Consider the following 24,386-nt stretch of genomic DNA (forward strand, 5'->3'; position numbering starts at 1 on the left):
GAATGTTGCATGGGAGGTGTTCAAATTTGAAAAATCTAGCTCCCGGCTCCAACCCGCTGCGTTCCCAGTTTATGATGGTGAGTCATGCCATCGAAAAGGCTCCTGCTAAAGGCAGGTGGGGGTCTACTTAACATTCAAAAGCTGCAGCCCAATAACATTGAGGACACTACGATGTAATATTAACTTCACATCAGGGGGAGCCCCGCCACTGTATGGAACCTGGCAGCAGAACCACAGCAGGAGGTGCTGACTGGCCAGAAGAGGTCATGGTAAGCTTAAACATTTGCTTCTGTTAAAACTCCTCATACTCCGCAAGAAATCCTTGGGCCTCCCCAGACCCGCATTCACCTCCAGATCCCTCTTCCCACTGACTGCCAGGGACCTTTCCCATGTGTCCCCAGCTGCAGCCTCCTGCTGCCAAATTCACAAACCAGCTCACCAGCTAGATAGTGAGTCTGGCCAGGTGCCATGTGGGATGCTGAAAACATTTTATTTAAATGAGGCCCCACTGTTAAGATCGGCAGGGTCTCTCCATCACCAAACTCTCCAGGTGCATTGCTGCTTTGGGACATGCACATACCATTCCAGCCCCTTTTCAAATCAGGGCCAATAGAAAACATAGAAACATAGAAAATAGGTGCAGGAGTAGGCCATTCGGCCCTTCTAGCCTGCACCGCCATTCAATGAGTTCATGGCTGAACATTCAATTTCAGTCTGTTTATGTGATTGTGCACAGAAAACAGTAATGACCAATTATCTTTTGGTTCAGTTGTGGATCATTAACTTCTGGCCCGAGAGATAATAATGTTAGATTCATTGTTGTTTATCACACTGGCTTTTAAAAAAATTGTGTGTGCAGGCGCCTCTGCAAATGAGGACACACTAATAGCGATCGCCTGAAAATGTTGACATGATACTGGGGAATCCCTTGAAAATACTGACACAATCCCAGGGATCCCCCTGCAAATATTAACACATTACTGGGATCCCTGCAAACATTGACACTATCAGAACGTCGCTGAAAATAGTGACAGGCTCTAACTTCCAAAAAACAGGGCTCAAGTTTCGGACCCCCGCTAGAACAGTGCACATCGGAGAGGCCCACCTAATTTGTGGAACAGAAATTGCACCGAATACTTATCTCGCGATTCTCGGATATATGTCAGACCGTTTCCAGCGCGGCGTGGCACAGCAGGAGCTGCTGGGGCGGAGCTACAGCACTACACCAAAAAGAGTGCCGGCAGCTGCGCGCATGCGCAGTGGAGGTTGTGCGCATGCGCAGTAGCTCCGGCCCTCCCAGCGCGTCCTGTCTCCGGGCGATGACCCTATCTCTGGCCAAAGGGACGTCGCCCCTATCCCGGGCCGAGTGGCCTGACTGCCCTTACCTCTTCCGTGGCGGGCCCGTCCGGCATCACGCTGGGGACAGACCCCGCCCGAAGTCCTCGTTGGCAGCGAGGCCCATCCACCCGGCATCTCCTGGGGGCGGGCCCTGCCCGAAGTTCTCGTTGGCGGCGGGGCCTGCCCGACCAGCATCTCCTGGGGGCGGGCCCCGCCCAAGCAGCTCTTCAGCAGGCTGTTGGAGGGCTCCCGGTGCTGCAGTAGGTGAGTAGAAACTTTTAATTTTTTATTTATTGATTGACTTTTTAATTATTTTTATTATTTTTAATGTTTTAATTTTTTTTGATTGATTGATTTATTGGTTGATTTATTGATTTATCATTTATTATTGATGATGGCTCTTTATTGGTAAAAGGAAAGTGTTTAATGCTTTGTAAAATCCCCTAACTTCCCTCTAACTTCCCTTCACCACGCCCCTCCCCCCCCATCTCTTGCTACCTGCGCCTATTTTATAAAGTGTAGGCAAGGTTTTTCTGAGCGTACAAAAATCGACACTTACTCCGTTCTAAGTTAGTTCGGAGTAACTTTTCGCTGCCTAGACTTGCAAAACAAGCGTAAGTGGCTGGTAACGCCCCCTTTTGAAGAAAAAACCTGTACGAAATAGAAACTATTCTAACTAACTAGAACTAGAGCAAACTAAATGCCGAGAATTGCAATTTCTAAGATACTCCAAACTAAACTAGTTGCTCCAAAAAAATAGGAGCAACTCGAACCGAAACTCGAACCACAGTCTTACCTATCCAAAAGGGTAAACAGTGTTATCATTGAAGAAAACAATGTTTACTAGTATACAGCAACAGAAAGAACTTGTTAGCAAATTAAATACAGAAAAAATATAGAATAAAGAATTCTCAAGATACTGTGATTGAGGGACATATTATACCTGCCTCCAGAAAGACAGAAATCTTGAGATCCTGTAGGTTCCACGTACACCAGTTTGAAAACCTTCACAATTATAGAAGTACCCAACTTTTCCACCAAGGTAGCTAATTTTATGATTCAACATTCCCAGTAGCAGGAGCATATATTGGAAATGCAAGAACAGACATTGCCCCTAATCCACAGCCTGCATGCTTTTCCATTTTAGAATCATAGAATCATAGAAATTTGCAGGAGGAGGCTGTTGGAGCGGATTTTTGGACATATACTGGACTAGTATATGGGACCAAACATTTGTTTTATTTTCCCCTTTAAATGAATTTTGTAAGGGACAATACTGATGCATTATGAACACTGGAGAGTTAAGTGCTAGGTATGTTTGTTTATACCGGTGTCAAAAGCCTGCACTTGTTTATACTGCCCTGTCACAATGTAGGATGGGTTATATCAAAAGCTTAGCCTTCGATAGATAGTCAAAGCTTTGTAGTGCTAAAGCATGTGTTGTAAAGTGACGTAATTTGTAAGATAAAAGGACTTCACTGCAGATACCAATTTGAGAAGATGGTTCAAAGACAGGGGTCTTTAACACTTCTCCCAAAGCTTTGTCTCCGATTTAATAAACCTCTCTTTATATATTATACAGTCTCGGAAATATTTTTCCACAACAAGGCCATTTCAACCCATCATGTCCACGTCGGCCGACCAAGAGCTATCCAGCCTAATCTCACTTTCCAGCTCTTGGTCTGTAGCCCTGTAGGTTACGGCATTTTAAATGCACATCCAAGTATTTTTTAAATGTGGTGAGGGCCTTCTGCCTCTACCACCCTTTCAGGGTGTGAGTTTCAGACCACCACCACCCTCTGGGCGAAGAAATTTCCCCACATATCTCCTCTAGACCTCCCTCCATTACTTTAAATCTATGCCCCCTGCCAAGGGAAACAGGTCCTTCCTATCCAGGCCCCTCATAATTTTATACATCTCAATCAGGTCCCCCCTCAGCCTCCTCTGTTCCAAAGAAAACAGACTTAGCATCACCAATCTTTCCTCATAGCCAAAATTCTCCAGTCCAGGCAACATTCTGGTAAATCGCCACTGCACCCTTTCCAGTGCAATCACATCTTTCCTGTAATGTGGTGACTGGAACTGCACACAGTACTCTAGCGACAGCCTTACCAACATTTTATACAGTTCAAGCATAACGTCCTTGCACTTGTATTCCATGCCTCGACTAATAAAGACAAGTATTCCATATGCCTTCTTAACCACCTTATCTACTTGGCCTGCTACCTTTAGGGATCTGTGGACCTGCACTCCAAGATCCCTTTGTTCATTTACATTTTTCAGTATCATACCATTAAATGTGTATCCCCTTGCCTTGTTAGACCTCCCCAAATGCATTACCTCACACTTATCTGGATTGAATTCCATTTGCCAGTGTTCTGCCCACCTGACCAGTACATTGATATCTTCCTGCAGTCGACAGCTTTCTTCTTCATTATCAACCACACAGCCTATTTTAGTGTGATCTGCAAACTTTTTAATCATTCAAGTCCAAGTCATTGATATATACCACAAAAAGTAAGGGACCCAGCCCTGAGCCCTGCGGAACTCCACTGGATACAGCCTTCTAGTCACAAAAAAAACCATCAACCATTACCCTTTGCTTCCTGCTTCTGAGCCAATTTTGGATCCAACTTGCCACTTTGCCCTAGATCTCATGGGCTATTGTTTTCATGACCAATCTGCCATGTGGGACCTTATCAAAAACTTTGCTAAAATCAATATACATTACATCATACGCACTGCCCTCATCGACCCTCCTGGTTACCTCCTTGAAAAATTAAATTAAGTTAGTCAGACACGGCCTTCCCTTAACAAATCCATAGACTGTCCTTAATTAATCCATGTCTTTCCAAATGAAGATTTATCCTGTCCCTCAGAATTTTTTCCAATAATTTTCCCACCATTGAGGTTAAGCTGACTGGCCTGTAATTACTCGGTCTATCCTTTTCTTCCTTTTTAAACGAAGGTATAACATTAGCAGTCCTCCAGTCCTCTGGCACCACACCTGTAGCCAGAGAGGACTGGAAAATGACGGTCAGAGTCTCTGCTATTTCCTCTTTTGCTTCTCTTAACAGCCTGGGATACATTTCATCCAGGCCTGGGGATTTATTCACTTTCAAACCTGCTAAGACCCTTAATACTTCCTCTCTCACTATGTTTCTCTCGTCTAATATTTCACATTCCACCTCCCTCATTGCAAAGTCTGCATCGCCCCTCTCTTTTGTGAAAACAGATGCAAAATATTCATTAAAAATCAAACCCACATCTTCTGCCTCCACACACAGATTTCCTTTATAGGCTCTAATATGCCCCACTCTTTCTCTAGTTATCCTCTTGCTCTTAATGTATTTATAAAACATCTTTGGGTTTTCCCTGATTTTACTTACCAACATTCTTTCATGCTCTCTCTTTGCTTTCCTGATATCTTTTTTAATTGCACCTCTGTACTTAACATAGAAACATAGAAAATAGGTGCAGGAGTAGGCCATTCGGCCCTTCGAGCCTGCACCACCAATCAATGAGTTCATGGCTGAACATGCAACTTCAGTACCCCATTCCTGCTTTCTCGCCATACCCATTGATTCCCCTAGTAGTAAGGACTACATCTAATTCCTTCTTATACTCCTCTAGAGTTTCTGCAGTATTGAATTCCTGGTATCTGTCATAAGTTTTCCTTTTTTTCCTTACCTTACCCTGTATGTCCCTTGACATCCAGGGGGCTCTAGATTTGTTAGCCCCACCTTTTTTTCTTTAAGGGACCATACTTGCTCTGTACCCTCAGGATCTCCTCCTTGAATGCCTCCCACTGCTTTGACACCGATTTACCATCAAGTAGCCGTTTCCAATCCACTTTGGCCGAATCCCATCTCAACTCAGCAAAATTGGCTTTACCCCAATTGAGAACTTTTATCCCTGGTGCCCCTTTATCCTTTTCCATAACTACCCTAAATCTTACTGAATTATGATCACTAGCACCACAGTGCTCTCCCACTGATACCCCTTCCACCTGCCCCTCTTCATTCACCAGGCCAAGTGTTATACATTTTGACAGATAGAAAATTGTACGGACTGCAAATCAGGTACTTGCTGATTTCCTGATGTATGTTCCCATCAAATGTAGCTCTGTGCCAGGAGTTATAAATCATAACATTTAATTACACATGTCAGAAATTTTTAAATAAAGTGTTTCCTGTGGGACTGAAGATGAACTAATCAACATTTCCGGCAGAACTTTGTTTTCTGTTTAAATTATGTAAATTTGAACTGTGTAGAAGTTTGAACTAAAACTTTACCATCAACTATGTGTAAAGTAATTGAATGTGGGAATTGTAAATGTTGTATTACATCATGATGTGCATTAATGCCTGCATATCCTATTGCACTGGTATATTGATATGTTGACGGGTGACAGATACGTTGACATGAAGTAAGATGGAGGATGCTTGTGTGGAGTATAAACACTGACATAGACCTGTTGGAGCGAATGGCCTGATTATGTGCTGTAAATTCTATGCCATTCAAATGTGCCTGTGGAGGTACCATTGCTTCAATTTGTTCTCTCACCCAAATGGCAAAAGCTAGAAGGTAATACTCAATGGAATGCAAAATCTTCATCGTTGAATTGCAATTTATTTTAAACTTGCATAGTTCCTTCATCACCCTGAATATGTATGCAATTAAAATAAAAGGCATGAAAGGTTTCCTGCATGACTCGTGAATGAATAGCCAAGGAATGCAGACCAGGAAGATCCCACAGTTAATGCCAACCTGTGTTGAGTTAGCTTATCTTGGTCATAATGCTGCAATTAGCTTAAGCATCCCAGTCAGAGAGGAGCTGTTCCATCAGGCTTCCCATTTCTGATCATTGTCCAGTGACCCATGCCAGAGGTGCAAGCATGTGTACGTTACATGAGGACATGATTGGTTACTTGTAGTCAAAACCCCTGCCATCATTCATTGTCAAGACTCACAAATGAATAATGGTTACCTGGGTGATGTGCTTGATGGTGTCTGTTGAAGATACAATCTTTTCAAACAGTAAACATAAAGGTCTGAATTATACAGAAATATCTACGCATAGTATAAAATAAAAAGTTTAGTAATGAATAGAGACAATTTACTGTAAATATTTAAGGAACTGTTTGTGAAGCTACAATGCAAAACAGATAAAAGACCCGACTGGTCAAGTCAGGATATATGGTATGTCCAGTGATCTCATGCTCCAAGTTTCGATCAAAAGGAGAGCAATAAGAGATAGGATTTCAACATTTTGATAGCAATTCTGCAATCCTTTAGAGTGTGGCCCCCATTAGGAATGCAGGATTAGTAAGTTTACCCTAAAAAATTAAAAAACTAGAAAACTTTTAGAACATATACAAGGAATGCACAGCAACATTTGGTAAATTAGTTTTGAAGACAAGTTGGCAAAAAATATTAGTGAAGTCAAACAAACAGCGAACACATCTTAAGCAACTATAGAGGAGTTATACAAGTAATAAAGGAAGTCAAAGGGCTAGAACCTGCACATTTGCATGCTTAATGCCCATTTTACCGCTGAAATGACATACAATGCCCAGATAGCGTCCATTTAGCCACAAAATGGAAACTGACGCCCATGTTTAGAAAACTTATTGCCGAGCGTTACTTTCCCCATGTGCTTAACACCGGGAAAAAATATTACTGCCTGCCCATTTCTTTTGGGCGGAATCAGAAGAATGGGCAAAATCAACGCCCATAATATAGCCGAGCGTTCATTTCCGCATTGATTTAACGCCGAGATTCAATAGTACCGCCCGCCCACTTTTTTTTGTCGTGAAGAGCATATTTACTGAAACTAACACCCAGCAGATCGGCCAGTGTCAATTTCACCACCTTGAACACATATATGGCCCACAATATCGCTCGCCCAAAAAACCACCCACAAAAAGTGAATCTGTTCTGAACGAACGTCAGCGGTATGGCTGGCATTTTTAAAATCCCACTCTTACATGAGGAGCTGATATCTGAACGATTTGCCTGAAAGAGCGTTGATGTGAGTGACAATGCTGACACACTGCTGTGTGTGTGCAGCTCAGATATCAATGGTGCCCATCATCTTGGTGCCAGTTAAAGTTTACGTTGATTGATGTTAAGTTGTATTTAACCCTTTCATGTTAAGGAATCATCAGCTCATGGTGCCGGAGATGGTGGCCAGGTGTCGGGATATGCCCCCCAATACTTCGATGAGCTGATCACCAATGTCTACAATCTTCCTGGACAACTGTACCATCTCTCCGCTGTCATGTGGCACTTGTGGATCAGACCTGCGTGTCCACGGGACCTCCACGGAGTCGGCGCCATCCTGGGGACAAATGGGGTGCCCTGAGACAATGTGCAACAAGGTTATGTTCAATAACAAAAGTTTTATACCAACATTGGTCTGAAATCATAAGTATCACAGGCAATAACACTCAACACCTGCCCACACCCCACTTTTTCCATCATTGACATAAATCACATGTTCAACATGTCCAGCAACACAGAATACAAAGGCAAAGCAGGAGCATGGTCCCTAGCCCCCATACATTGCAACAAATTGCATAGACCAGATGGAGATATAACACAGCCATCACTTGCGGACATGCACCTCACTTTCCTTCCCCCCTCCCCTTCTTCTCCCCACATCTACCCCTTCCCCTCCTCGCTCCATGGCGCCTGGCCAAGGAGCTCCTCAGGCGGTGCCTCATTGGGGGGATGAAGGCAGATGCAGTCGCTGCACGGGTACAGGAGCAGGGGGTGTCGAGGGGGCAACATTCTCTGTTGCAGAAGTAGGATCTTGGTCCTTGCTCTCATCTGTTGTTCGCAGTGGTGGTGCGAAACCTAGGGGTGGAGTGCCGTGCTCGGGGACCAGTGGGAGGCCTGTGCCAGCAGTGTTCCTGGCTATCGCATCCAGGGACTACGTCATCCGCGGAATGTGCTCGCTCATGGTGCCGGAGATGGTGGCCAGGTGTCGGGATATGCCCCCCAATACTTCGATGAGCTGATCACCAATGTCTACAATCTTCCTGGACAACTGTACCATCTCTCCGCTGTCATGTGGCACTTGTGGATCAGACCTGCGTGTCCACGGGACCTCCACGGAGTCGGCGCCATCCTGGGGACAAATGGGGTGCCCTGTGGCGAGGAGCTTGGGGCTGGTACCTCCAGAGTGGAGGCGGGAATGACCGGAGGACCACTAGATGGCCTTGGGTTGAATGGCTTCTGGAGCGTGGTGATGCTCGAAGTCCGCGCTCTAATCCATGTAGAACAGACCCAGCGATTGACGGGCGAGAATCGCGTTCCTCAGCACCAGATGTAGGATTGTCCGCCGACTCCTGCCCCGCACCCCCACCTTCTGGCCTCTGTGGTCTTGCCTTGGGACGTACTGCTGGCTGAGTTTCAAAACACAAATGAGGTTATTAGAGGAGAAGGGGATGCTAGGGTGACAAGGTGAGTCCAGCGCTACACACAGCATACGCACGACAAAAGCACCACCACTCTCAAAATCATCGCAGACATCACATTTCATGACCATCAACTCATTTGCATTGCAATGATTTTCATTGGGCCATCATTATTTCTATGACAATTTTAGAAATCATGTATCATATATGATTGTTCAGATATGAGTGGGTGTGGCATCTATTGACCTTATATCACACAATGGTGTAAGCTTTACTCATGTGGCATCACTTCAGGGTCTGCAGATGCGTCTGAGGCTGTCCGGGTGTGTTTCCTCACGAGTGTGAGCACTCGCTCCTCCATGTCAGTGATGTCGCTGGGGACTGGTGGCCCCCCACTGGTTCCCCTCTGCACGGACCTCATCGTCGATAGCTTCTTCTGTAAAAGGTGACAGGACAACATGGCATGAGATCATTGCGTGATATCATTGCTAGGTACTGTCACAGACATTGATACAACACATAACCGACAGATGTAATCAAGATTATTATGATAATTATCATTGTTTACCTAAAGACGTACACCGTGACCGCAGGCTTTGAGTAAAACATTCCCGGTAAAAGTGAAAGACCTCACATCTGATGATAGTCACTCATGACTGTTACAAATCAAATTATATAAATACATAAGTACATGTAAATCAATGTAATACTTACTCTTACGGATCCCACAAGGTCGTTCCATCATTTGCGGCATTGGTTGCCCTCACGCACCTCATGATCGCCAACGAGACCACCAATGCTATCTCGGTCCATATCTTCTGGAATTGCTTTTGGATGGGTTTCCCACACCCTCCCTGTATCAAATCACCCCAGTGTAACTCGACCTCCTGCAGGAGGGAGGCACTTGCCTCGCACAAGAACCTCCTGGCGCTTTTGCGCCCTCCAGTGTGCTCCTCTCCCACCTCACTGCTCTCTCCAGCGTCAGTCTCCACAGTGTGCTGTTTTGCCTCCTCCTCTCTCTCCATTATAGGCCAAATTCAGTCAAATATGTGGCTGGTAACAGCTACTTTTTGTTTGCCTACTTGCTGTGACGCTCTAAAGTCTCCCTCCTTCCTCCCAAAGCAGCCACACCACACCCAGACATGCCGTCAGTCCCTCTGAGCTCCCGCTCTCTCTCTCTCCTATTCTGCGCGTCATGATGACCCTTGACCTCCAGAATCGCGGGAATCGAGCGTTGCCATGCCATTGCTAAGGACAGCCACACTTTACAGCAGAAGGTCAAAAAACTTTAACGCTACCGCCCATTTTATATTGCTCACGGTAACGCCCATTTTCAAAAGTGGAAACCAGGTGCTTCAAGAATGGGCAAGAAGCCGGCGATCTGAAAACCCTTTTTTAACGCCCACGTCGGAAATATCGCCCATAACCACAAAAGTGGAGGTTCTAGCCCAAAAAAAGTACATAAAAACAGAAAATGCAGGAAATACTCAGCAGGTCAGGCTGCATCACTGGAGAGAGAAAGCAGAGTTGAAGTTTCAAGTTGATGGGCTAGAACCTCCACTGAAATTGATACTGGGCAATCTCATGGCCGCTAGTTTGGGTAAATATGATCTTCCGACAAAAAACAGTGGGCGGACGTTAATATTGAATCTCGGCGTTAATTCCATGCGGAAAGTAACGCTAGGTGATATTATGGGCGTTGATTTCGCCCATTCTGCTGATTCCGCCCCAAAAAAGTGGGCGGGTGGTAATATTTTTTCTTGGCGTTAAGCCCATTAGGAAAGTAATGCTCGGCGATAAGTTTCCTAAAAATGCCCGTCAGTTTCCATTTTATGCCAAAGTGGGCAATATTCGTCATTTCAGCAGTAAAATGGGCGTTAAGTGGGCGTTAAGCATGCAAAAAAAGTGGCGGTTCTAGCCCATCGAACTTTCATCAGAAGTCATCAAAAGAAAGTACTGGCCCACTTAAAAATAACATTGATGAGCAGAAATTCTGGGCAAAAAAATTACAAAGTCATTGTGCAGTTATTTCTCACTTATCGTGACTGAGGAAACTTTCAAAGTCATAAATCAGATTCTCATTAATAACAGAGTACATAATAACATAATAACATAAGAAATAGGAGCAAGAGTTGGCCATCTGGCCCCTCGAGCCTGCTCCGCCATTTAATAAGATCATGGCTGATCTGATCTTGGCCCCAACTCCACTTCCCTGCCCGCTCCCCATAATCCTTGACTCCCTTATCGTTCAAAAATCTGTCTATCTCCACCTTAAATATATTCAATGACCCAGCCTCCGCAGTTCTCTGGGGTAGAGAATTCCAAAGAGTCACGACCCTGTGAGATAAGAAATTCTTCCACATTTCTATTTTAAATGGGCGACCCCTTATTCTGAAACTATGCCCCCTAGTTCTAGATTCCCCCATGAGGGGAAACATCCTCTCTGCATCTACCCTGTTAAGCCACCACAGAATCTTATACAATTCAATAAGATCACCTCTCAGTCTTCTAAACTCCAATGCATATAGGCCCAACCTGCTCAACCTTTCTTCATATGACAACCCCTTCATCTCATGAATCAACCTTGTGAACCTTCTCTGAACTGCCTCCAAAGCAAGTATATCCCTCCTGAAATAAGGAGACCCAAACTGTATGGCAGGTCTCACCAATGCCCTGTACAGTTGTAGCAGGACTTCACTACTTTTATATCCCCCTTGCAATGAAGGCCAACATTCCATTTGCCTTCCTACTTACTTGCTAGCTTTTTGTGTTTCATGTAAAAGGACTCCTAGATCCCTCTGTAACGCAGCATTTTGTAATCTCTCCCCATTTAAATAATAATTTGCTTTTTTATTTTCCTACCAGAGAAAGGGCTCAATAGTTTGTAAATTACAAGGTATTTTAGGCTGGAAATTCGTTTCTCAGCGAAAACGAAATTTTTTTCACCAAAATTACCGTTTTCGCCTCGCTATCGCTATCACGCCGTAAATTCAACCATTAATTTGCGCAGTGGTAAAAATCGGCGTTGCACGAGGATTCACAGTGCAAACCGCGATCCTCGCCAACTTTAGTCCAAGGCCGATACCGCTGCGAGAGAAGCCTTGGGAGGGTGGATAAACACCAAAAAATAAATTGGAAAAAACAAACAAAAAAAATTCACAAAACATTTACCGATCTAATCGTTGAAAAAGAATTAAAAAATAAAAACTTTAACTTACCTTTTTGCAGGTCTTCATACTTACCGCTGCTGGCAGGGCTGCTACGACAGGTTTTTCCCTGTCGGTATTCTGAGCGCAGAATACGGGTGCGGAGAGAGCCAAATTTCGGGAGCAAATACCATTTCGACCGCTGCTCGACGGCGTCTTCTCCCAGCGGGTATGTGGAAAGCGCCTTTGCACAAAGGTCACTGAATTTCGCGCCGACCAGGTTTTTGCCAAAAAGGGTCAAATAGTACCAAAAACCCGGTCGCGAAATCGCCAAATTTCTAGCCCAAATTTCCCCAGCCGCCTAGAGCGGTGTAGTTAGGGGTGACACGCCAGCTTTGTGAGCCAAAAAAAGCGCCGAAAATTTACCTATTAATTTGGCCGCTCCCTCGTCGTTCGGATCCATCGGCATGACGCTGCAGAGCCTGGGGGGGGGGGGGGAGCGCGGACCTTCGGCTGCGCTTGCTCAGCGCGGCCAGCAGGGGGCGGGGCTTGGGCCCAGCGTCTTGTGGAGTGCCGGCAGGGGGATGCATGTCCATTTGAGCGTGTGCGCATGCGCAAAGGGCGTTTCAGCGTGTGCGCATGCGCTGTGCCACAGGAAGCTTGGCAATCGGCCAATTAAGGGGAGAGCTTCCTCAGTATCATTGGTAATGGAGAATATATAAAGGTAAGGTTTAAATATTGATTTTTGTGTAGCTGAGGGAGTGGAAAGGAGTGCTGGATAGGTGGAAGAAAAGTGAGAATTGTGATTTTTGAACATTACCTGAGTGTGAGTCCAATAGACGAATGGCACAAGAGCGTGCAAGAAGAACCAAGAATTTCCTCCATGAGGAAGTGAAGAAACTAGTGACTATAATTGAGTAGAAATGGTTGGAGCCGGTTATCAGCAAGAGTGGTCCATCAAAAGTTTCACCCAAGGAAATGAGAAAAAGATGGAATCTAGTTGCAGAAGAATATTCCGTTGGGTCAATACTGCAAGATCCGGTTCTGGGGGAGGTGGGACCGGTACAAACCGGACGGTCTGCACCTGGGCAGGACCGGAACCAATGTCCTAGGGGGAGTGTTTGCTAGTGCTGTTGGGGAGGAGTTAAACTAATATGGCAGGGGGATGGGAACCAATGCAGGGAGAGAGAGGGAAACAAAAAGAAGACAAAAGCAAAAGACAGAAAGGAGATGAGTAAAAGTGGAGGGCAGAGAAACCCAAAGCAAAAAACAAAAAGGGCCACTGAATATAAAGGGGCTGCAGGAGGGGTCAAAACTAAAAATCATGGTTTAAAAACTAGTATTAAAACACTCTACCTAAATGCACGCAGCATTCGAAATAAAGTAAATGAGTTGACGGCACAAATCATTACAAATGGGTATGATTTGGTGGCCATTACAGAAACGTGGTTGCAGGGTGGCCAAGACTGGGAATTAAACATACAGGGGTATCTGACGATTCGGAAAGATAGACAAGAAGGGAAAGGAGGTGGGGTAGCTCTGTTAATAAAGGATGATATCAGGGCAGTTGTGAGAGACGATATTGGCTCTAATGAACAAAATGTTGAATCATTGTGGGTGGAGATTAGAGATAGTAAGGGGAAAAAGTCACTGGTGGGTGTAGTTTATAGGCCCCCAAATAATAACCTCATGGTGGGGAGGGCAATAATCAAGGGAATAATGGAGGCATGTGAAAAAGGAACGGCAGTAATCATGGGGGATTTTAACCTACATATCGATTGGTCAAATCAAATCGCACGGGGTAGCCTGGAGGAGGAATTCATAGAATGCATACGGGATTGTTTCTTAGAACAGTATGTTACAGAACCTACAAGGGAGCAAGCTATCTTAGATCTGATCCTGTGTAATGAGACAGGAATAATAAACGATCTCCAAGTAAAAGATCCTCTCAGAATGAGTGATCACAGTATGGTTGAATTTGTAATACTGATTGAGGATGAGCAAGCAGTGTCTCAAACGAGAGTACTATGTTTAAACAAAGGGGATTACAATGGGATGAGGGCAGAGTTGGCTAAAGTAGACTGGAAACACAGACTAAACGGTGGCACAATTGAGGAACAGTGGAGGACTTTTAAGGAGCTCTTTCATAGTGCTCAACAAAAATATATTCCAGTGAAAAAGAAGGGCGGTAAGAGAAGGGATAACCAGCCGTGGATAACCAACGAAATAAAGGAGAGTATCAAATTAAAAACCAATGCATATAAGGTGGCCAAGGTTAGTGGAAAAATAGAAGATTGGGAAAATTTTAAATGACAGCAAAGAATGACGAAGAAAGCAATAAAGAAAGGAAAGATAGATTACGAAGGTAAACTTGCGCAAAACATAAAAACGGATAGTAAAAGCTTTTACCGATATATAAAACGGAAAAGAGTGACTAAAGTAAATGTTGGTCCCTTAGAAGGTGAGAAGGGGGATTTAATAATGTGAAATGTGGAAATGGCTGAGACCTTAAACAATTATTTTGCTTCGGTCTTCACAGTGGAAGACACAAAAACCAAGCCAAAAATTGCTGGTCACAGGAATGTGGGAAGGGAGGACTTGAGACAATCACTATCACTAGGGGAGTAGTGCTGGACAGGCTAATGGGACTCAAGGTAGACAAGTCCCCTGGTCCTGATGAAATGCATCCCAGGGTATTAAAAGAGATGGCAGAAGTTATAGCAGATGCATTCGTTATAATCTACCAAAAGTCTCTGGACTCTGGGGAGGTACCAGCGGATTGGAAAGCAGCTAATGTAACGCCTCTGTTTAAAAAAGGGGGCAGACAAAAGGCAGGTAACTATAGGCCGGTTAGTTTAACATCTGTAGTGGGGAAAATGCTTGAAATATCATTAAGGAAGAAATAGCGGGACATCTAGATAGGAATAGTGCAATCAAGCAGATGCAGCATAGATTCATGAAGGGGAAATCATGTTTAACTAATTTACTGGAATTCTTTGAGGATATAACGAGCATGGTGGATAGAGGTGTACCGATGGATGTGGTGTATTTAGATTTTCAAAAGGCATTCAATAAGGTGCCACACAAAAGGCTACTGCAGAAGATAAGGGTATGTGGAGTCAGAGGAAATGTATTAGCATGGATAGAGAATTGGCTGGCAAACAGAAAGCAGAGAGTCGGGATAAATAGGTCCTTTTTGGGTTGGAAATCGGTGGTTAGTGGTGTGCCACAGGGATCAGTGCTGGGACCACAACTGTTTACAATATACATAGATGACCTGGAAGAGGGGACAGAGTGTAGTGTAACAAAATTTGCAGATGACACAAAGATTAGTGGGAAAGCGGGTTGTGTAGAGGACACAGAAAGGCTGCAAAGAGATTTAGATAGGTTAAGCGAATGGGCTAAGGTTTGGCAGATGGAATACAATGTCGGAAAGTGTGAGGTCATCCACCTAGGGAAAAAAACAGTAAAAGGGAATATTATTTGAATGGGGAGAAATTACAACATGCTGCGGTGCAGAGGGACCTGGGGGTCCTTATGCATGAATCCCAAAAAGTTAGTTTGCAGATGCAGCAGGTAATCAGGAAGGTGAAAGAAATGTTGGTCTTCATTGCGAGAGGGATGGAGTACAAAAGCAGGGAGGTCCTTCTGCAACTGTATAGGGTATTGTTGAGGCCGCACCTGGAGTATTGCGTGCAGTTTTGGTCACCTTACTTAAGGAAGGATATACTAGCTTTGGAGGGGGTACAGAGACGACTCACGAGGCTGATTCCGGAGATGAGGGGATTACCTTATGATGATAGATTGAGTAGACTGGGTCTTTACTCGTTGGAGTTCAGAAGGATGAGGGGTGATCTTATAGGAACATTTAAGATAATGAAAGGGATAGATAAGATAGAAGCAGAGAGGTTGTTTCCACTGGTCGGGGAGACTAGAACTAGGGGGCACAACCTCAAAATACGGGGGAGCCAATTTAAAACCGAGTTGAGAAGGAATTTCTTCTCCCAGAGGGTTGTGAATCTGTGGAATTCTCTGCCCAAGGAAGCAGTTGAGGCTAGCTCATTGAATGTATTCAAGTCACAGATAGATAGATTTTTAACCAATAAGGGAATTAAGGGTTATGGGGAGCGGGCGGGTAAATGGAGCTGAGTCCACGGCCAGATCAGCCATGATCTTGTTGAATGGCGGAGCAGGCTCGAGGGGCTAGATGGCCTACTCCTGTTCCTAATTCTTATGTTCTTATGTTCTTATGTTCTTATCTGGAAGCCAGTGCAAGAAGAAATGGCAGGACGTTGGTCAAGTAGTGAGTGTAAGTAATATCTTTATCTTTAAATTAAATTACAATGGAAAATGTGACCATCTGTATGGGTCCCACCGATCAGAAGCGCACCATGTCTGAAAATTAATATTTTCATCTTTGTAGAAGAAAATGGCCCACAACAAAAGGGAGAGAACTGGAATAGGAGGAGGTTCACCAAATCTGCACCAACTGACACCCCTGGAACAGAGGGTTGCTGCCTTGCTGAGTCACACCAGCAGAAAAAGAATCAGCTCTGCACAAGCTGGACCCACACGCGAGAGTGAGGGTGAGTCATTAAAATGCATAGTCGTCCTTCAAATCAGCCTGCTGACTGGCCTGCTATGCGTCAGACTACTCATTCCACCCATCCTGCCCCCTCCTGTGCTGCTAACCATTTGACTGTTGTATTTTGAAGCAGAACAAGACACTCCTCAACATCCTGAAGATCCACCAGAGGATCCAGATGCGTGCGCTCCAAACCAAGGCGGGTGGGGGGAGGAGGGGTCCATGGAAATATGTGCAAGGGAGAATGCTGACCACGATATGGATCAGTCCATAGTACAGGGCATCACACTGCCAGAAACCTCCATGAGCTCCTTGGCAACATTCTATGGGTTCACACCTTCCGAAGTCTCGGGTCCCAGTGGCAGTCGTGAAATGCATCTTGGGATACCCAGTCCCCCACCGTCCCAGCCTGTGCCTCACACTGGAGGGGTGCCACTAGGCAGACCCACAGCAAGGGGAAGGAGAAGCCGACCAGCCTCTCCTGGGATTCAGCCCTCAGCAGAGGTTAATCAAGTTGTGTCAATGGGCGAGGAGACCAATGCCCTCACAAGATCACTTGTCAGTGAGGCCGTCAGTGGGGTGCATGATGAGATAGCGACACTGTCGGGTGAAATCTCAGCACTGAGACGGGAAGAGAGGGTGGGCATTTCAGAGGGTGTGCAAATGATGGCAGATGCCATGAGGGAGCTAGCTTCTCAAGTAAGGGCACAAATGCCGGATACTCAAATGCCACTCCCACTTCAATCCACGAACCAGCCACCGATCAGACGCAAGCCGGGCCCCCAACCCCCCCCCCACATCATCACCGTCCTTATGAGGAAGTGCACTTTCCCCGAGATGTGGGTGAGGGATGGGTGCAGCCTTTCTTTGCTGTTGTTGTTGTTGTTGTTGTTGTCGTCGTTGAAGTGCACTGTAAAATATCCAATAAAAGATATTTTGCATTAAAACTGAATCATGCTCCATTAGGACCACGCAACATTTAGGGTCAATTGTAAAAAGTAAAAATCCCTCACCCCTGGCGGGAGGGCTAGCCGGTGTGTTCTGCAGTCGGCAAGGTAGGACTGCTCTATTTTCAGTCGCTGATTTATCTTTCATTTATTTTTGATGATGATGAGCAGTTGTTGTACTGAAGATGTTGTAATGTTGTGCTGATGTTGTGAAGGTGTTTAGTGCTTTTGAATCCTCTCACTCACCTTCCGCTTATCCTAAGATTGCGTCCCCTGGTTCTGGACTCACCAAGGCCCTGTACAGCTGCAGTAAGACCTCCCTACTCCAATACTCAAATCCTCTCGCTATGAAGGCCAACATGTCATTTGCCTTCTTCACCACCTGCTGTATCTGCATGCCAACTTTCAATAACTGATGTACCATGACACCAGGACTCGTTGTACCTCCTCTTTTCCTAAACTGCCGCCATTCAGATAATATTCTGCCTTTATGTTTTTGCCGTCAAAGTGGATAACCTCATATTTATCCACATTATATTGCATCTGCCATGCATTTGCTCACTCACCTAACCGGTCCAAGTCACCCTGCAACCACTTAGCGTCCTCCTCACAGCTCACACCGCCACCCAGCTTAGTGTCATCTGCAAACTTGGAGATATTACTCTCAATTCTTTCATCTAAATCATTGATGTATATTGTAAATATCTGGGGTCCCAGCACTGAGCCCTGCGGCACCCCACTAGTCACTGCCTGCCATTCTGAAAAGGACCCATTTATCCTGATTCTCTGCTTCCTGTCTGCCAACGAGTTCTCTATCCATGTCAATACATTACCCCCAATACCATGTGCTTTGATTTTGCACACCAATCTCTTGTGTGGGACCTTGTCAAAAACCTTTTGAAAGTCCAAATACATACATCCACTGCTTCTCCCTTGTCCACTCTACTAGTTACATCCTCAAACAATTCCAGAAGATTTGTCAAGTATGAATTCCCTTTCATAATTCCATGCTGACTTGGACGGATCTTGTCACTGCTTTCCAAATGCGCTGCTATTTCATCTTTAATAATTGATTCCAACATTTTCCCCACTACTGATGTCAGGCTAACCGGTGTTACATTAGTTACCCTCCAGTCCATAGGAACTGATCCAGAGTCGATAGACTGTTGGAAAATGATCACCAATGCATCTACTATTTCTAGGGCCACTTCCTTAAGTACTCATGATGCAGACTATCAGGCCCTGGGGATTTTTCAGCCTTCACTCCCATCTATTTCCCTAACACAACTTCCTGACTAATAAGGATTTCCTTCAGTTCCTCCTTCTCGCTAGACCCACGGTCCCCTAGTATTTCCGGAACGTTATTTGTGTCTTCCTTCGTGAAGATAGAACCAAAGTATTTGTTCAACTGGTCCGCCATTTCTTTGTTCCTCATTATAAATTCACCTGATTCTGACTGCAAGGGACGTACATTTGTCTTCACTAATCTTTTTCTCTTCACATATCTATAGAAGCTTTTGCAGTCAGTTTTTATGTTCCCAGCAAGCTTCCTCTCATATTCTATTTTCAACCCTCCTAATTAGACCCTTTGTCCTCCTCTGCTGAATTCTAAATTTCTCCCAATCCTCAGGTTTTTGGCCAATTTATATGCCTCTTCCTTGGATTTAACACTATCCCTAATTTCCCTTGTTAGTCACGGTTGAGCCACCTTCCCCGTTTTATTTTTACTCCAGACGGGGATGCACAATTGTTGAAGTTCCGTGGTTAACCCTTGCCACTGGATAAAGGCCTAGCTCGTGTGGTGGCTGATGTGCAATGGTCATCAAACCTTAAAAAAATCCACTCACAGGCATCTTCCACCCCCTCAATTGGAGTTCAGGACTGGAACATCGGGTCCTTCATTGAAACATCTGTGAACTCGTGTGGAAGCAAGTCAACCTCATTCGAGGGACAGCCTGTGATGATGATGATGATTTGGGATGAAAAAAAACGCACGAGAAAAGTAAGCGTTGCAACCTCAGAAACGTCAGTAAGTCGGAAAACCTGCAAAAAAGCTAAGTTAAAGTTTTTATTTTTTAATTCTTTTTCAGCGATTACTTAGTTAAGGGTTTTGTAAATGTTTTGTGAATTTTGATTTTTTTGTTTTTTGCAAAATTTTTTTTGTGTTTTCTCCCCTCCAAGGGCCTGTATTTTTGCCGTTGATAGGCCTCGAGCTAAAGTTGGAGAGATCACAGTTTTTTTATGCCAATCATCATGCAACGGCGTTTTTTAAGGACAGGTGTACTTTATCCCCTAAAAAATGGCAAAATTTTTATTCTTATTTATTCACTAAAATGTTGTTATTTACAGGCTGGAGAATTTCTAGCACAATGAAACCATTACCTCTGGTGGGGGAACCAAGAACTAGGGACATAATCTTACAATGAGAATTAGTAGAGAAATCAGGAAGCCCTTTTTCCACACAAATGGTCGTAGAAATCTGGAACTCTCTCCCCCAAAAGGCCGTGGTTGTTCAGACAATTAGAGCATTCAAGACAGAGATAGATAGGTTTTGTTTAGCAAGGGTATCAAAGGATATGGTGAAAAGGCAGGTAAATGGAGTTGAGGTGCAGATCAGCTATGATCTAATTGAATGGCAGAGCAGGCTTGAGGCGTTAAATGGCTTACTCCTGTTCCAAATGTTCCTACCTTCTGACTCAGAGGTAAGTGCCACTATAGAATCATAGGGGTCAAGTTTCGGCCTGAGTTGCTCTTATTTTTTTGGAGCAATTGGTTTAGAGTGGAATATCTTAGAAATTGCAATTCTCGGCATTTAGTTTGCTTCAGTTCTCGCCAGTTAGAACAGTTTCATTTTGGAACAGATTTTTTTTTTCAAAAGAGGGCGTGTCCGGCTACTTACGCCTGTTTTGAAAGTCTAGGCAGTGAAAACTTACTCCAAACTAACTTAGAATGGAGTAAGTGTAGATTTTTGTATGCTCAGAAAAACCTTGCCGACACTTAGAAAATCAGGCATAAGGAACGTGAGATGGGAGGGGAAGGGAGGTTTACAGACATGAAACACATCACTTTTACAAATAAAGAGCCATCATCAATAATAAATAATTAATAAATCAATAAATCAACCAAAAAATCAATCAAAAAAAATTAAAACATTAAAAATTTAAAAAATTTAAAAATCAATAAATAAAAAATTCCGTTTCTACTCACCGACTGCAACACCGGAAGCCCTCCAACAGCGTGCTGGGACGTACCCACCCCCCCCCCCCCCCCAGTGTGTCTCTCTCTGTCAGTGTCTCTCTCTCGCTGCCTGTCAGTGTGTGTGTCTCTCTCTCTGTCTGTGTCAGTGTCTCTCTCTCTGTCTGTCAGTGTCTTTCTCTCTGTCTGTCAGTGTCTATGTGTTTGACAGTGGGGGGGGGTGAAGAGAGGGAGAGGGGGGGAGAGGAGAGGGAGGGGGGAGAGGGAGGGGGGAAGAGGAGAGGGAGGGAGGGGGGAGAGGGAGGGAGAGGGAGAGAGAGAGGAGATGGAGGGAGGGAGAGAGGAGAGGGAGGAAGGGGGGGAAGAGGAGAGGGAGGGAGGGGGGGAAGAGGAGAGGGAGGGGGAGAGGAGAGGGAGGGAGGTGGGGGAAGAGGAGAGGGAGGGAGGGGGGAAGAGGAGAGGGAGGGAGGGAGGGGGTAGAGTGGAGGGGAGGAGGTGGGGGGAGAGGAGATGGAGGGAGGGGGAGAGGAGAGGGAGGGGGGAAAGGAGAGGGAGGGAGAGAGGAGAGGGAGGGAGGGAGAGAGGAGAGGGGGAGGGGAAAGGAGAGGGAGAGGGAGGAGAGAGGGGAGGCTGAATGGGCCCGGCCAACGAGAAGAAGCCGGGCCGAAAACTTCGGGCGGGGCCCGCCCCCAGCAAGATGGAGCAGACCGGAGGTGAAGGGGGAAGCCAGAGCAGAGCGGGAGCTGGGGGCGGGGGGGGGGGGGGGGCGGCGTGGAGTGGCAGGCAGCGGAGCGGGAGCTTGCGGGGAGGGGGGGGATGGGAGAGAGCCAGAGGGAGCGTGAGCTGAACGGGGGGTGGGGGGGGTGGGGGTGGGGCGAGCCGGAGCCACAGCCAGAGCAGGAGCTGGAGGAGGGAGGTGCAGTCCGATCTTCGCTGCCCCAATGAGCCCATTCGGTCAGGGCTAGGGGCGGCGTGCTTCGGGCCCCTCCCACACAGTTTCGGGCGCCTGTAGCTACTGCACATGCACGCACACTGTAGCGCCTGTGCAGAGGTCCCGGCACTGTTTTCAACGCAGGGACCTGGCTCCGCCCCCCACAGCTTGTGCTGTGCCGCGCCGAGGGCCTGGATCGACCTGAGGAAGGGGAGAATACCGAGGAAAGTTTTCTGCGTGGTTTTGAGCGCGGAAATCAGGCGTGGCTCGCGGGGTTGCGCCCTTCTAGGCGCGGCCCGAAACTTGACCCCCATGGAATGGTTAAAGCACAGAATGAAACCATTTGGCCTGTCAAGCCCCTGCCTGCTCTCTTTAGCACTTTAGCTAGTCCCCTCCCCCGCCCTTTCCCCGTAGCCCTACCACTGAGCCAAGGCTGTTATCTAAAGTAATTTTCTCTCAACATGCCCACACATTCTCAAATTTTCAACATATGCTCGTAGTGGCACAGTAACATTTTAACCCCACAGTTCACTGCATTATGTATAGCTCAAATAAAAACTTCTTCAGATGGTGCAAAGTTCAATGCTCATAAACCACACTTTTAGATCTATGTAGATAAATAGATGACTCATCCACATCCCTAACCACAGCAAATCTCCCAGAAGAAAGCACCATTGTTTTCTCTGAGGAGGCAGATACCACCTGGTATGAATGGTTTCTGACAATCTAAGGGCATAACAAACCAATAAAAGTGTAAGATTGACAGTTCCTCCACAGATCTGCTTCCCAAAGTGATCATCTGTAAAAGTCTATTCTTCAATACAGTGTAATAACTACCAAGAGTGCAATACAGTGTATTAGTTACCAAGAGTGAGCAGAAAGATTGGAAAATAAAAGGATTAAGATGATTAAGATCTATTAAGAAATACTTCCCCCCCAACCCTTCCCGTACCGATTCATCTGCACATTTAGGTTTAGGGTGTAATTGTGTAGACTGGAGAGGTTTTTGACAATGGGCTGGATTTTCAGCTCAATGCGCTTTGGTTAGGCGTTAAATGCTGTTATTGGGCATTATGCCGGGCGTTCAGGATTTACAGCCCGGCCGGAAGATTCGGCTATTGGTTAAACTTACCGCCCCGCCATCCGTTTTTAGCGTGATGGTGACGTCAATCGTTGTGCAACACTGCGCTAGCGCCCCGGATGGAACTTTTGACCTTAACGCCTCATTTAACGCCCGCCCCAGAAAACGCCTGAAAAAAACCAGGCGGTCCCAGGGTGCATCAGACGGTATTGGCAGCATTTTTAAAAGGAGGGATACATCGCAGGTCATATTGACTACAACAGTTGCGCACATAATGCTGTGTGAAGCTCCAACTTGCAAACTTCACATTCATCTGCCATTACAGTGCCCTTACAACTTGTGAGGAAATTTAATGGGGGCATTACTAGTTCGCCAGCGTATCATGCTCCATGCTATTGCCAGGCGGTGTCAAGCTAGAGGAAAGACTCTTGGCCACGTCGGCCCACGGATGATGAGAGGCCGAAGACATCCAGGGAGGAGGGCTTAACCTCCATGGGTTTACAGGCACCAACGCTCAGACCTCCAGCTATCTGAGGAGTAGTGTGCGAGAAGGCTTCGCTTCCGAAAGGAAATGCTGACAGAAATATGCCATCTCCTACAGGCAGCCTTCAATACTCCCCTCAACAGGTTTCTGAATTCATTGTGGTGTGCTGCACGTTACACAGCTTGGCCATCATGAGGGGCGAGGCATTGCCAGTGGAGATTGCATGCGCACCTCGGGAAGAGGATGATGATGAAGAGGAGCCTGGCGAGGCCCCCAATTGGATAGTCATCCCATCCACGGGGGAGGCAGCTTGGAGATGCTGCCGGACCAACACTCACATGTCGCCTGCTCGTAATGAACCGGCTTTCCTAAATGGAAGAAACTGAGGGATGGAGCTAATACTGGACACGCTATGTGCCCCCATAAAGGCACACCTCCAATAAACAAGACACCAATGGCAAATGATGAGTCATAAATTTTACTGCAACAAAACCACAAAAACACCCCCCACCAAAATAAAAACATATGACTAGACTTTCCACTTCACATCGCCCATCTGTGGCCCAAAATGGACCTCTATCACCCATTTTGAGCAAAAAGTGGAAACTAGGGCCAAAATATCGCCGGAAAAATAGGCCTCCAAGTTTCCACTTTGATCGCTGAGATGATCGCCCAAATGATCGCCCACACAAGGCCTATCCCACTTAGCATGCACTTCCTGGGCCGATGCAAGGCCCAAAAGAGTGCTCAGAAATAGTTGCTTTTTCAGGGCCTTAGAGAGGGAAATGGGCACTGGATGTCATTTTTAGCCTCTGAGGAAGGGTGGAGAATTGTTCTGAGTTATTTAGAGAGTAAAATTGATGCAAATTGTACTCAGAAATTTGGGACAGGGAATATAAATAGGTATTATCACCTTATTTATACATATATTGGAATTATTTATTAAATAGCTTTGACATAGTGAAGTTATTTAATGATATTCCGTGGGGAAACAGAATAAACAAACAAATCTGCATGAAGAACTGTACGTTGTAAAACTTATGTAAGCAAGAGAGAAGGTTCAAAAGTTGTACAATTTTTTTTTTTTATTAACAAATAACTAATGAAAAACACCCTCCCTCCAACCCCCCCCCCGCCCCCGCACCAACCCACCCTTCCCTCAAAATCCCCAAAACGTTACAAGAAGAAGAAATGAACATTTTACAGAACAAATGGCCATTTAAGTAATGATAACAAGTCACCATTTCAGTCACGC

The sequence above is a fragment of the Pristiophorus japonicus genome, chromosome 2 (genome assembly GCF_044704955.1).
Source record: "Pristiophorus japonicus isolate sPriJap1 chromosome 2, sPriJap1.hap1, whole genome shotgun sequence".
Taxonomy (NCBI): Eukaryota; Metazoa; Chordata; class Chondrichthyes; family Pristiophoridae; genus Pristiophorus; species Pristiophorus japonicus.